The sequence below is a fragment of the Dermacentor silvarum genome, chromosome 5 (assembly GCF_013339745.2).
Source record: "Dermacentor silvarum isolate Dsil-2018 chromosome 5, BIME_Dsil_1.4, whole genome shotgun sequence".
In the NCBI taxonomy this organism is placed as follows: Eukaryota; Metazoa; Arthropoda; class Arachnida; order Ixodida; family Ixodidae; genus Dermacentor; species Dermacentor silvarum.
In genome coordinates this window covers 92,568,919-92,583,485 of record NC_051158.1, presented here as the reverse complement: position 1 = coordinate 92,583,485, position 14,567 = coordinate 92,568,919, and the positions used below count along the sequence as shown (strand labels likewise).

Below are 14,567 nucleotides of genomic sequence, written 5' to 3'. Positions count from 1 at the left end.
GCACAATACTGCATGCACAGTACAGCCACTAACAAGAACATATATCTCTAGTAGTAAACATCTTGTATTGTAAGAGTGCAAATATACTTTCCAATACGAGTGACACACATGCAGGTAGAGGAAGAGGAAAACAAAGGTGTTAACAATTAACTTGTCTGGCTAGCATTAAGGCACAATACTGCATGCACAGCCTTTGATAGAGAATTCATTTGAAAGGCAGAGAGGTCGTCCTGAGCGAGCATGCTCTGGCCTGCTACTCTGCACAGGAGAAAAAGGAAAGGGGACAAAAAAGAGTGATGGAAGATGACGATGAGGACAGGGAGAAGGGGTGCATATATATAGTAACACAGTAGTTTCCTTAAAACTTTGTGTCTAATCCGGTGGTCTTCAAGTAGTCCAGGGCAGCCCTTGTTGCTATTGAAGCTACTTTACAGTCAGACCATGGCGGACAAAATACTACTTTCGGACAATGGTTGTCTTCCAATGCCTGTTAGCGTCGAAACCAGCATCTTCCGCTGTTATGCATAGAGAGGGCAATCGCAAAACAGATGTTGGAGAGTCTCCGACACTTGGAAGCGTTCACAGTTCGGGCTGTCCGTAAGGCCAATCGGATGTGCATAGCGTCGACTGAAGGCGACGCCCAGGCTAATCCCGTGAAGCATGCTTGCTTGGCATCGCATGACTTTTGCTGGGAGGCGAAAAGTCCTCTCACAGTCTATTTCCCGCAGGCGCCTGTACCGATGGTCTGGTTGAGCCTAGTATTGTGCTGCGCAATCTCGCATGAGCGTGGTCAACAAAGAGTTTACATCGCTCCACGAGTAAGGAATCTTTACTTCGATGGCTGTAGGAATAGCTGTCCTTGTTTCCCATGCTCACAAGTGCTTTGCGAAATTGTCTGCGACTGTTTTTCAATGTTCTTGCTGCTCTGTTCTGAATCTAACACTGGTCCCGCAACCTGATCCACTGCCGTGGTGGAAATGAATAACTTTCATTCATCACAGCATATGGACGCCAATTTTCATTTGCTTAAAGACGTTTATGCCCACTTTGTACAGTCAAACAAAAATCAGGCTGAGGTGGTTAGGCAATAAAATCAGGCAATAAAGGCTAGTCAGAAAAGCATTGAAACCAAAATTGGCTGCATACAAAACAGACCTAGAAGTATTAGAAGAAAACACCAAATCTCACAATAATTTAAACGAAACCGTAGCTAGCGTTCAAACACCAGCAGATAGCCTACCCATCCAGCACGATGTCTCAGAATCGCGACTCAATGAACTAGAAGACAGATACTAGCGCAATCATCATCTTTTTAGCATTATTCCTGACTCATGTGAATCCTGGAAAGAATCTGAAATGCGCGTAAATACTGCACTCACAGGTGTGATTGACAGCCTTCCAGAAAACGCAATCGATGCCCCCATCGCTTGGATTCATACGCAGAGAACAAATGCCGTCCCATAGCAAAATTTTCTAATTACAAATTGAAAGTAAAGATACTAAGCGCTCCCACAAAATTAAAAGAAAAACATTTTGTTGCAAGTGAGGATTTTTCACCCGCTACGTGCCACACACGTAAAAGGTTACTCAAATTTGCCAAAAGCCAGCCGAAGCCTGCCCCATTTCAGCTCCGATACAGAAACTTGTAATGAACAACACTACATGTATGACTCATCCGCAGACAACGCAAAAGAGCAAACACGAAATGAACACCCTGATAGACATCAGTTAGGTACGTCCACAGGCGTTGTATCAGTGGCACCGGAGGGGTGGTGAGTGCAACATATCCCACAAGCCTGTTCTTATCTGCAACATACGAAGTGTTATTAACAAGTGTGATCTAAGCTCTGCAGTTGATATTTGTATCCCTGATATTGCCACACTAACAGAAGCACAGCTGCATTCGCAAATATGGGACCACGAACTACTCCTAACTGCGCACACTTTCTCACTTTATCGATGCGATCACACAATGCAACAGAGAGGTGGCACACACTTAGCAATTTCCAGCGAACTACAAACCATGTGGGCTTTAGTTGAACCTAACCAAGAAAGAATTATCGGCACTTCTTACCGACCTCCCAATTACTGCTCTAATTTCATTAATCAATCGCATGACGTTGCCAATACTGTTCTATCTCGTTACCCCAGATTACCCGCGCTTTTGCTAGGTGATTTTAAGATTCCTAATATTAACTGAAATCCTGAATCCCCCGTTATGAATCTATTTTCCACACTAGCCAATGAACTTTTAGAAATGTGTTCCGCTTTTTCTTTTTCTCAACTAATTATGAGACCGAGAACAATGAAGCCTGTTACAAATACTCTCGACTAAGTTATAACATCACGTGAGCCCAGATCTCGTTTCGAGTGTTCATTATTTACCTGGCTTCAGCGACCACTGTCTTCTCTCCTTTGAGATTGCACTCTCGAGGCCAAAAGATAAAAGATAAACTTAAGACAATTTGTGAGCATTCTTCTGCTAATTTCAAACCTATTAATAAACTCAGCACTTTCATCGAAATTTTCCTCACCAATTTTAATGATTGTACGGTTTAAACTAACTTTACCTTGTTGATAGCTAAAGTTAACTACTTTTCTAACAAGTTCATTCCTACTCCCTCTGTCATTTCTAATAACAAAACCACATGGTATAACCGTAATATTAAGCGCTTATCGAACAAAAAGAAGTGTGTTGATAGGTCTGCTAAGCTCCCTGCACACGACAATCGATGGGCTGCTTACCAGCCTGTCTCGACAGAATACATAACTGCACTTGGAAATGATAAGCATAATTTTCTACATAACACACTTCTATACATGCTAACAAGAGACCCTAAAAAGTTTTGGCCTGTCATAAACCCAAAAGATAATCATTTCATAAACCACATTGACAGTACGGGAACTGCCATCCCTTCGTACCTGTGTGCATAAGTCCTAATCAATAGTCTTTTCAGCGAATTCCTCTGCAACTTCCACTACCTCAAGGCCGGCAATGCAGTACTGTGACTACCTTCCAATGTCTCCTATTACTACTGACCCGACTGGCATAGAAAACCTAATCAGTTCGCTAAAAGTTTAGTCACACCCTGGTTGCAATTCAGTTATTCCATGATTTTTAAAGAGCACCATAACTGGACAATTGTTCTCTCCCTGACGATTGGAATATGAAGAAGGTGATACCACTTCATAAAGCAGGTATCAAGCACTCTTCACTTAATTATCGGCCGATTTCACTAACTAGCAACCCATGCAAACTACTGGAACATGTTCTGTTTTAAATGTGGTCCAGTTTCTCGACTCAAGCTCATTTTTGTGACACTCAGAACATCGCTTTCGAAAAATTAATTCATGTGAAACTGAGCTCATAATGTTCACGCATAAACACAACATCATCCTTGATGATGGTTCCCTGGCAGTCTGCATTTTTTTAGACTTTTCGAAGGCATTTGACGAGGTGTACCGCAAGTTATTACTTTTCAAGTCAAGTTTACTTAACCTCGATTCGAAACTTCTCACCTGGCTTGAATGCTTCCTACTAAACAGTTCCCAATTGTTTTTGTTTTTTTTTCTAACATGAACTCCCCACTAACTCCTGTGAACTCTGGCGTACCACCCCAGGAAGCACCCAGCTAGCTAAAAGACGTCTACCTTCCAGCTTGATCTAGCCAAGGCCACAGCCAGTAGCCATCTATTGTAAGCTGTACTCCAGACCTAGACCTCTACAAGCCAGCTGGTAGATCAGCTAATGCTCCCCTCCACATTCGGCAAGTAGCCATCTGCTGAAGCACTGCTGTAGCTGCAGTGTAGACATTCTATGTTCAGTCTCGTTTCAGCTTTGCAGGTGCTATGGAAAGCTCTACTTAACATGTTTGCAATCCTGGAAGGTTGAATGCTTATTTTACATGTCACTACAAAAGCAAAAGAAAGGCAATGACCACAGTAAAATTTTTGCTTAAGACTGTGGTCAGTGTCCCTGTGCGAAAATAATTCCCAACCAGATGAGCTGTTGTCAATCCTTTGATTACATGCCACTGTAATATTGTACCGATACCAAATTGATAATCATTTAAAGAAGTAAAAAATACAGTGCAACAAAATATTTTTTCTAAATACATAGCACCAGTACTTAAATAGTTATTCCAACGTTCACAAAGAAATGTATTTGTACTCTGTATATTGTTCTCCCACACCTTCCTTTTAAACTGCAAGACAACAGTTTTTGCCTAAGCTCGTGCAAGTATAAGCCTTTCTAGTGATCAAATAGCATCAGCATTCAGCAACTTTATTATGTACCAAAATTGGTAATGAAACATTATTGGAGGTTTTAATACGAAGTCTGACGTCTGCCACTTCGCATGTATGGCAGAAAAAGCAATTTTTCCTTATGCCCCTTTATCTTTAGGAATTTAAGATACAGCTTAAACAAGTGTTGCAATTCAGTCTAAACATTGAGTGCACATAAAACATTGCAGTTCACTCATTTTGTTCAGTCATTCCCCATGTTCGAGCGCCATGCCAGTAAATTGCTCTACATTTTCAAAGTCAGAAAGGACCTGTTGTGTACCGATTCTGGACGCTGAGTTCCGCAGATGACAGATTTTCGTCAATCAACCCTGGTGTTGAAGAGCGCCCTCTTCCGGCCTCAAGAGTATATATATATGCCAGTTATAATCAAGATCCCCTGTTCTGTGTTGTTTCGTGACGGCAATAAAGAGGTATTGCCGATACCGCCTTGTAGCAATGGTGCCTCGCTATAGGACTCACGCAGCAACATAACACTGGCGACGAAGATGGGATCCGAATGAGACCGCCGCAACGGGAAGCTAGCTCCGCCCAGTACGTACTCGTTCACAATGACTGCCTCCACAACGGAGGGACTCGAGCCTTTCGACATCGCTCACCCTGAAGAGTGGGAGGACTATGCAGAATGTTTCCATTTCTTCCTCGAGGCGCAGGGCGTTACGGACGCTACCAAGAAGAGATCGACATTCCTCAGCCGCTGCAGTCCCGCCACTTTTCAATTAGCCAGGGCGCTCGTGGCACCAGCCCAGCTGTTCGGAACACCGTTCGAAACAATCCTCGCCGTTCTGCGCTACCACCTAGCGCCGAAACCACCGGAGCTTGCCAGACAATATGAATTCCATCGCCGCGACCAGGCACCAAGTGAGTCTGCCGCCGCCTACCTCGCTGCTCTTCGAACAACGGCACAGCACTGCAACTTCAACGACCTCGACACTGTGCTACGGGACCGATTCGTGTTCGGACTGCAGAACGACACGGTGAAGCGGCGACTACTGGCAAAAAAAGAGGTGTCTTTCTTTCACCAGTGCTGTCGAGGAAGCAGTCGGCGCTGAGGCCATTGCCCAGGAAGCCAGCATACCCTCGTTTCAAACCACGAACACGTCGCGTTTCGAGCCCGTGCACCAAGGGACAACAACTGGCGATGATGGTGAGCAAGACACCGCCGAAGATGTTCTTCAGTGCGAACCCCACTCAGCGACGGGACACCGAGAGATTGGTGGGCAGCCCCTGTGCCAGCTGTGGAGGCCCGCATGAACGCCGCCTGTGTTGGTTCCGGGGTGCCCAGTGCAGGAAATGTGGCCCAGGCACATTGCTAAGGTCTGCCGGTCCCGGAGACAGCTTAGCCCACGTAGAAATGCCAGAGACCAAGCCCGGACGCAACAATTCAAGACCACTCCTCACACAAACATTTCATACTGCGACGACTTGGCAGTTACTGCTATCAACGAAGTGTCTAAACCCGCCAAGAGGAAGATACATGTGAGTGTAAAAATCGAAGGCACACAGTGTCAGATCCATTATCCCCGACACCACAGCCAGACACATTGTTCCAAAGGGACGTGTCCAAAACCTACAGCCACTTGACGTTATCATGAGGGACTATCAAGCCAACCGTATCGCTGTAAGTCTAGTTGGTACTGTCCGAGTGCAGTTCAAAGATTTTGACGGCCCATTGCACCTGGTCTGAAGGTCGTAAGTTCGAATCCTACTCAAGTTCACTATATTTTCAGGCATGGAGTGGTGCCTCACACCAGCAAGAAAAAAAAATAATTGCCGAGAGCTAGTGGGGCTATACTAGTTCAGGTACAACCAAACTAGGAAGGCCCACTAAGCTTCATCAAAAAGTCACTCCCTCACCAGAACAGAAATTGGCCTCCCTGGTGCAGTATTCGGCCACTACCTCCCTCATGACTCTGACAAATAACCCATGGCCCTCAGTCCCCAGTGGCTGCGGAGCACCTGACCAAGGCGGCGGTCAGACTTGCTACGCGGCAGAGGGTGCTAAGAATCTCTGGGTCCGGACAGGCCACCAATGGAAACTGAACCTGGCAACGCTCAACACGCGCACCCTATCGAGTGAGGCTAGCTTAGCAGGACTATTTGAAGAACTGTCAGGCATTGCCTGGGATATTATTGGCCTTAGTGAGGTTAGAAGAACTGGTGAGGCCTACACAGTGCTGACTAACGGCCACGTCCTCTGCTACAGAGGTCTTCCAGATAAGAGAGAATCCGAGGTAGGATTTCTAGTCCATAACAACATAGCGGGCAACATTGATGAATTCTACAGCATTAATGAGAGGGTAGCAGTGGTCGTAATAAAGCTGAATAGGAGGTACAAAATGAAGGTAGTACAAGCCTACGCCCCAACCTCTAGTCACGATGATGAAGAAATAGAACAGTTTTATGAAGACTTGAATTAGCAATGAGAAAGGTGCAAACTCGGTATACTGTAGTCATGGGCGACTTCAATGCAAAAGTGGGGACAAAGCAGGTTGGTGAGCAAGCAATTGGCAACTACGACATCGATTCTAGGAATGCAAGAGGAGAGATGTTAGTAGAATTCGCGGAAAGGAATTCGCTACGAATAATGAATATCTTCTTCAGGAAGCGCAGCAACAGGAAGTGGACCTGGAAAAGCACTAATGGAGAAACAAGGAATGAAATAGATTTCATACTCTCTGCTGATCCAAGCATAGTGCAGGATGTAGAAGTGTTAGGTAAGGTAAAGTGCAGTGATCATAGGTTAGTGAAGTCCAGGATTTCTCTCAATTTGAAGAGAGAAAGAGTAAAATTAGTCAAGAGGAAACAGGCGAACCTAGAGGCAGTAAGAGTAAAAGCAGACCAATTCAGGCTGGTGCTCGCAAACCATTATGCAGCTTTAGAACAGGAAGATAAAGACAACATAGAGGTAATGAATGAAAATGTAACTAGGTTGATCTCAGAAGCAGCAATTGAAGTGGGAGGTAAGGCACCAAGGCAACGAGTAGGTAAGCTCTCCCAAGAAACAAAGGACCTAATAAAGAAACGACAAAACATGAAAATGTCCAACTCAAGAGATCAGATAGAATTCGCTGAACTGTCAAAACTGATCAACAAGAAGAAAGTAAGGGATATTCGAAATCATAACGTGGGGAAGATTGAGGAAGCCGTAAAATATGGACGCAGCATTAAATCAGTAAGAAGAAAGCTTGGCATAGGACAAGGCAAGATGTATGCACTGAAAGATAAGCATGGTAATATCAGCAATTTCGATGACATAGTAAAAGCAGCGGAAGAATTCTATACTGACCTGTACAGAACCCCCCCCCCCCCCCAAAACAGCCAAACTACTTTCATTCGAAATAGTGATGAACCGGATACAGAGGCTCCTTCTATAACTAGCGATGAAGTTATAAGGGCCGTGAAAGACATGTCCAGGGGAAAAGCTGCTGGAGAAGATGGAATAACAGTCGATTTAATCAAGGATGGAGGAGATATAACTGAAAAGCTTGCGACTCTTTATACGCAATGCCTCACAACTTCAAGTGTACCAGAGAGCTGGAAGAACGCCAACTTATACTAATCCATAAGAAGAGAGACGTTAAAGAATTGAAGAATTATAGACCCATTAGCTGGCTTTCAGTACTGCATAAAATATTCAAGATAATTTCTAATAGAATCGGCAACACTTGACTTCAGCCAACCAAGAGAACAGGCTGGCTTCAGGAAGGAATATTCTACGATGGATCATATCCATGTCATCAATCAGGTAATCGAGAAATCTGCGGAATACAATCAACCTCTCTATATGGCTTTCATAGTTTATGAAAAGGCATTTGATTCAGTATAGATACCAGCAGTCATAGAGGCATTGCGTAATCAAGGAGTACAAGAGGCATACGTGAATATCTTAGCAAACATCTACAAGGATTCCACAGCTACCTTGGTTCTCTACAAGAAAAGTAGAAAGTTACCTATCAAGAAAGGGGTCCCCCACCCAGGCAAGGAGACAAAATCTCTCCAATGCTATTCACTGCATGCCTACAAGTATTCAAGCTCTTAGACTGGGAAAGCTTAGGAGTGAGGATCAACGGTGAATATCTCAGCAACCTCCGATTTGCTGATGACATTGTCCTATTCAGCAACAATGGGGACGAATTACAGCAAATGATTGAGGACCTTAACCGAGAAAGTGCAAGAGTGGGGTTGAAGATTAATATGAAGAAGACAAAGATAATGTTCAATAGCCAGGCAAGGGAAAAAGAATTCAGGATCGCCAGTCAGCCTCTTAGAGTCTGTAAAGGAGTACGTTTATCTAGGTCAATTACTCACCGGGGACCCTGATCACGAGAAAGAAATTTACAGAAGAATAAAATTGGGTTGGAGTGCATACAGCAGGCATTGCCAAATCCTAACTGGGAGCTTACCACTGTCGTTGAAAAGAAAAGTGTACAATCATTGCATTCTACCGGTGCTAACATATGGGGCAGAAACTTGGAGGTTAACAAAGAAGCTCGAGAACAAGTTAAGGACCGCACAAAGAGCGATGGAACGAAAAATCTTAGGACTAACGTTAAGAGACAGGAAGAGAGCGGTGTGGATCAGAGAACAAACGGGGATAGCCGATATTCTAGTTGACATTAAGCGGAAGAAATGGAGCTGGGCAGGCCATGTAATGCGTAGGATGGATAACCGGTGGACCATTAGGGTTACAGAATGGATACCAAGAGAAGGGAAGCACAGTCGAAGTCGGCAGAAAACCAGATGGGATGATGAAGTTAGGAAATTTGCAGGCGCAAGTTGGAATACGCTAGCGCAAGACAGGGGTAATTGGAGATCGCAGGGAGAGGCCTTCGTCCTGCAGTGGACATAAAATAGGCTGATGATGATGATGATGATGATGCACCTGGTCATTGTCAAGGGCGAGCGCCCAAGTCTTCTCGGGCTGGATTGGTTTCCGGCACTCGGTATCAATATCACGGGAGTACAACGCATCGATCAGCAACCATCCTCACTTCATAACATATTCCGGGACTTTGCCTCTGTGTTCGAGGGGACGCTGGGCTGCTACAAGAGACCGCCCGTGCACTTTGCACTTAACCCTGAGGTTGTGCCTATCCGCCTGAAAGCCAAGAAGGGTTCCTTACGCACTGCGACCAAAAATCGACGCCGAACTGGACAAACTGATAAAACAAGGTATCCTAGAGCCGGTTGACCACGCTCGTTGGGAAACCCCTATTGTTACGCCACTGAAGACAAATGGGGACGTCTTCATCTGTGCAGACTACAAGTGCACCATCAACAAAGCCTTGCAGCAGCACTCGTATCCGGTACCAGCTGTCAACCACCTGCTGGCATCCCTCTCTGGTGGAACTGTCTTTGCAAAGCTCGACTTTGCACAGGTGTACCAACAGCTCCCAGTGACTGATGAATCTGCAGAGGCGCAGACCATTGTGATGCATCGGGGTGCTTTTCGCGTTCGACGATTACAATTCGGTGTCAAGGTCGCACCTGGCATCTTCCAGAGTTTAATGGAGAACCTACTGCGCGGACTACCAGGCGTCATTCCATATTTTGATGATGTCCTCATTTCAGGTGCATCACACCAGGAATTGCTTAGTCGCCTTCGAGAGGTCCTTCAGCGGTTCCAAGATGCAGGGCTTAAGGTCAGGGAGGAGAAATGCCAGCTAGGAGTGACTCAAGTGGAATTTTTGGGTTTCCGAGTCGATGCTGAGGGAATCCACCCCACACTGGCCAAGATGCAAGCCATCCTTAATGCACCGCGGCCGCTGAACAGAGCCGAGCTACAGGCCTTCCTGGGTCTTCTCAATTTCTATCATGCATTCTTTCCACACAACGCCACTGTCGCTGAACCCCTGCACCGTTTTTTGGACAAGGTCCCCTGGCTGTGGGGAAACCTACAACAAACTGCGTTCGACAATGTGAAGAAGCTACTGGCATCCAACCAGGTGCTGAAACACTTCGACGAGAAGAAGCCGGTAATCCTTGCCTGCGATGCGTCCCCGTACGGAATAGGAGCGGTGTTGAGTCACAGAATGCCGGATGGCACGGAAGCACCTATCGCTTTTTATTCAAGAACCTTGTCCCCTACGGAGCGGAATTACGCTCAGATTGATAAGGAGGCACCCGCTGTGGTTGCCGGAGTAAAGAAGTTCCATGACTACGTATTCGGCCGCCCATTTCAGATCCATACAGACCACAAGCCACTCCTGGGGCTCTTCACATCAGACCGGCAAACGCCACAGATGCTTTCACCGCGAATGTTGCGTTGGTCCATTTTTCTGAATGGATACCAGTATACTCTCCACCACTGACCAGGAAAACAGGCCACGCAGATGATCTCAGCAGACTGCCCCAAGCGGACCAGTCCAAGGATGTACCTTCACCAGCAGACGTCGTCATGCTTCTGGACGTACTTCCAGAATCTCCAGTCCATGCAGACGATGTGGCGAAGTACTCCGCCAAGGACGCTATCCTCTCCCGCGTCCTCAACTGGGTGTGGAAAGGGTGGCCAAGGTGCACTCCGAGTTCCGAATTTACACCGTTCATGTCCAGGCAACATGAGATGTCCGCCCACAAGGGATGCTTACTGTGGGGTGACCGTGTGGTGATTCCACAGAAGCTTCGTTTCTGGGTCCTCAAAGCTCTGCATGTTGGACACCCCGGCATCGTCAGAATGAAAGCGCTTGCCCGCAGTTATGTATGGTGGCCGGCATGAATGCGGCCATTAAGGAATGGGTCCGGCGATGCCTTCGTTGCCAGGAAACACGGCCCGAGATGCCTCGGGCACCTGTGCACCCATGGGAGACGACCCGGACTCCATAGTCACGCCTGCACATTGATTTCGCTGGTCCATTCCAAGGACAGACCTTCTTGATTGTGGTGGAATCTTATTCCAAATGGCTGGAGGTCATACCAATGTCGTCAATGACATCGAGTGCTGTAATCACTACCTTACGAAGACTGTTCGCAACTCATGGGCTGCCGGGTCTGACAAGGGTCAGACGAGGGTCAGACGAATGGTCTGACGAGGGTCTGAGACCCTCGTCTCAGACAACGGTCCGCAATTCACATCCCCAGAATTTCAAGGGTTCCTGGATGCAAACCTCATCCGCCAAGTGACATCTGCACCATTCCATCCATCCACGAACGGGCAGGCTGAAAGGATGGTACGGACCACCAAAGAGGCATTATCTCGGATAATCCGAGGAAGCTGGGCACAGCGCCTGGCAGACTTCACTCTACAGCAGCATGCAACTCCGCACACAGTCACGGGACGCTCCCCGTGCGAGTTACTGATGGGCCGCCGACTGTCTACCATGCTGGACCGGCTGCACCCAGACCAGGCCCATGACAAGTCCTCCCGGTTGGAAGAAGCTCTGCCTACTCCACGCACATTCCAGCCCGACGACCCTGTATTTGTATGCAACTACAGCCAGGGCCCACCATGGGTACCTGCTGTGATTTCCAGAGCAACTGGCCCGATCTCTTACGAGGTGGTTTTTCCGGACAGCCGTGTGTGTCGCCGGCACGTGGACCAGCTTTGCCGTCGGAGCAGCAGTCCCATGAGGTTAGTCGAAACCGTACCTGAAGGAGGACAGCCTGAGGTCCGGCCTGCGTCAAGCCCTTCACCTGTCGGAGTGAGCTGCAGCAAGACACCAGATCCCAGTGAAACCGAGGAGCAACCAAGAGTCATGCTACCTTCGGACGACACAGCAGCACCTCAGCCAGCAACAGAGCAAAGTGTAGAATTGCCGCGGCCACGCCGTTCGCAGCATTCCCGTAAGACACCCCAACATCTTCGGGACTTTGTGATGGCATTGGCTGACTGTTGAGTCCGAGCTAAGGGGGAAGGAGTGTTGTGTACTGATTCTGGACGCTGAGTTCCGCGGATGACAGATTTTCGTCAATCAACCCTGGTGTTGAAGGGCGCCTTCTTCCGACCCCAAGAGTATATATATATATATATATGCCAGTTGTAATCAAGATCCCCTGTTCTGTGTTGTTTCGTGACGGCAATAAAGAGCTATTGCCGATACCGCCTTGTAGCGATAGTGCTTGGTGATAGGACTCACGCAGCAGCATAACAGGACCATTGTTTTGTGAGACTAGTGGATCAGTATTAGCATACTATACTATGCATACCGGCTGTAGCAGTGCACTTAATAAGCATGCCTGTCTGAACTACTGTAACAAATGAGCGATTCTACTTCCCTTGTATCACAGGCCATGAGAAGACTGCACCTTATGTGCCAGTAGACTTGCACTGATACAAAAATGTATGAAAATGCCACATATACCATTTCCACAAGCAAATAGTCAATAAATACCACTATCACCTCAGGCAGACTGTACTCTAAACGTTTGCATGCAGTACTAATGACAGCAGAACTGAGTGCAAGTGTGGAGAGTGCATATTAAGCAAGATAAAACAGCATGCAGAAAGGCTGTTTCCTGTCTCTACACAGACACAACCTTCCATGGCTCATAGATGCTTAAGGGAGCCATAAAAAATGCAATTTATTTTATAAATGCTAGTGTGATTCCATATATGGTTGCCATGAATATGACTAATACAGTGGGTCCTTAGTAAATGCAGTTTCTTTACAGAGAACTCAGACATCTTAATTATCAATGCAATAAAAAATAAAATTGTCTTAGTCGAATTGGTAATCAAAATGTTTATGAAACGGGTACAGAGACCAATTAGCTTTTTTGAGAGCATCACTAAATGTAGTACACTAGATTTTCAAATAAAGCAAAGGACACAGAGAAATAACAGGCTAAGACTTGGACTGAGCTTAAAAGGCAGCAAAGATGCATTCACAATGCTCTCTTGATTAAATCTTTCCAGTAACCAATCTTTTAAAAGACCTATTTTGCCTAAATCACGGCTGCAAAAACTATACCATTCCCACAACACACACACACAAATCCAATTTGTGGTGCTTTCAAAAGTTACAAATTCAAATTACCACTGAACTGTGGCTAGCCTACCATAAATAGCTTGCTGTGGGCCCTGGAGGTCTTGATTAGAGGTTCACCATTTATGCTAACCGGAAAGACTTGATTTTCACCCTGGAATACTTTTTTGCAATCTTCCACTGACAACCGGGACTCCCATGTAGAAAGTTGGTGGATGAGATCACAAGTACGGAACTGCCTTCTTTGTGCCACCTCAGGGAAAGATGCAGCTGCTTACACAGGGACATACGGGCTCAATGGTTTTTAGTATTCTGCACGAGTTAACACAAGACATCAACAGTGTAAAACATATTGTCCATCAAAACTATTACTTTCTTTTAAAATCAATCAATGCACCTAAGAGAAATTCACGAAGGAAGTATTGACACAAAAATTTTGTGCCCCACTTTTGTGCTTTTTTAAGATAGTTGCCGACCCCACAATTATGACATGATGGAGCCTCAATTCCTTTGAGCAGCACAAATAATTACACCCAATTTTATGCAGCTAGATAATGGTTTAAATGCAGCACCATTTTAGACGTGAAGCAGGAGAATATTCACATCTCCGAAACCATAACTGCCATACATGCGGTGTCACAAACAACTCGAGCAGGAGCCAGTTGCCTCAGTGGAGCAGTTGACGGTGATATGGCCTTGTCATTAAAAGCAGTCAAACTGACCCTTCCAATTGCACGCTTCCTTTTGAAATGCAGGAGGACTCAATCCCCTGTTATCCTGGTGAGTGTTGAATGAGCTCCGTTTTCACAGCATGGTCACAGCGTGTGTGTACGCGTCAGTTGTGTCTGGTACCATATGAGACCGCCACATCGAGTATTGGTGACATGAATAGACTTCCATCTCACGTCCAAAGCCACGCTACACTTCGCGCATGTTTAGAGCTGTCACACTAAAAAGTAGTGTATTAATTAATAATATTAATAACATTGAGGTTCCATATTGCATAATTACTGAGTTGACACCTATCCATTCTTGGCATAAAAAGGAGACAAAAATTTTGTTCCGTCAATAACTGCATGAACGCGACAATCCGAAACGTTAACTGACCTTCGTGCGGTTCAAATCGTGCATGATCTCCAGCAAAGTAGGAACCCTTCAACTATATTATTGTTTCGGTCAGGTTACGGGGAATAAAATCACTTACCGAACCGAAATAAAGCGGTGTTGTTGGTGCCGTTCTTGCAAATACGATCCGAAGTTCTACACTAGAAAACCCGTATCACTTTAAGCAAGCGAACCATAGAACAAAGAACGAACGAACTGCGACAACAAACCGCC

General features: G+C 45.9%; 1 long non-coding RNA gene and 1 pseudogene across 1 annotated transcript in view; one reads left to right on the top strand and one right to left on the bottom strand.

The window, feature by feature from the left end:
- The window catches only part of LOC119453604 (uncharacterized), a 32,183-nt gene extending 17,616 nt beyond the window's left edge, over window positions 1-14,567 (bottom strand). Inside the window, exon 1 of the long non-coding RNA XR_007467195.1 lies at window positions 14,434-14,567. This is a non-coding gene — a long non-coding RNA (uncharacterized LOC119453604). The remainder of the gene's footprint in view (window positions 1-14,433) is intronic.
- On the top strand, window positions 8,375-12,623 carry LOC125945897 (uncharacterized protein K02A2.6-like; annotated as a pseudogene).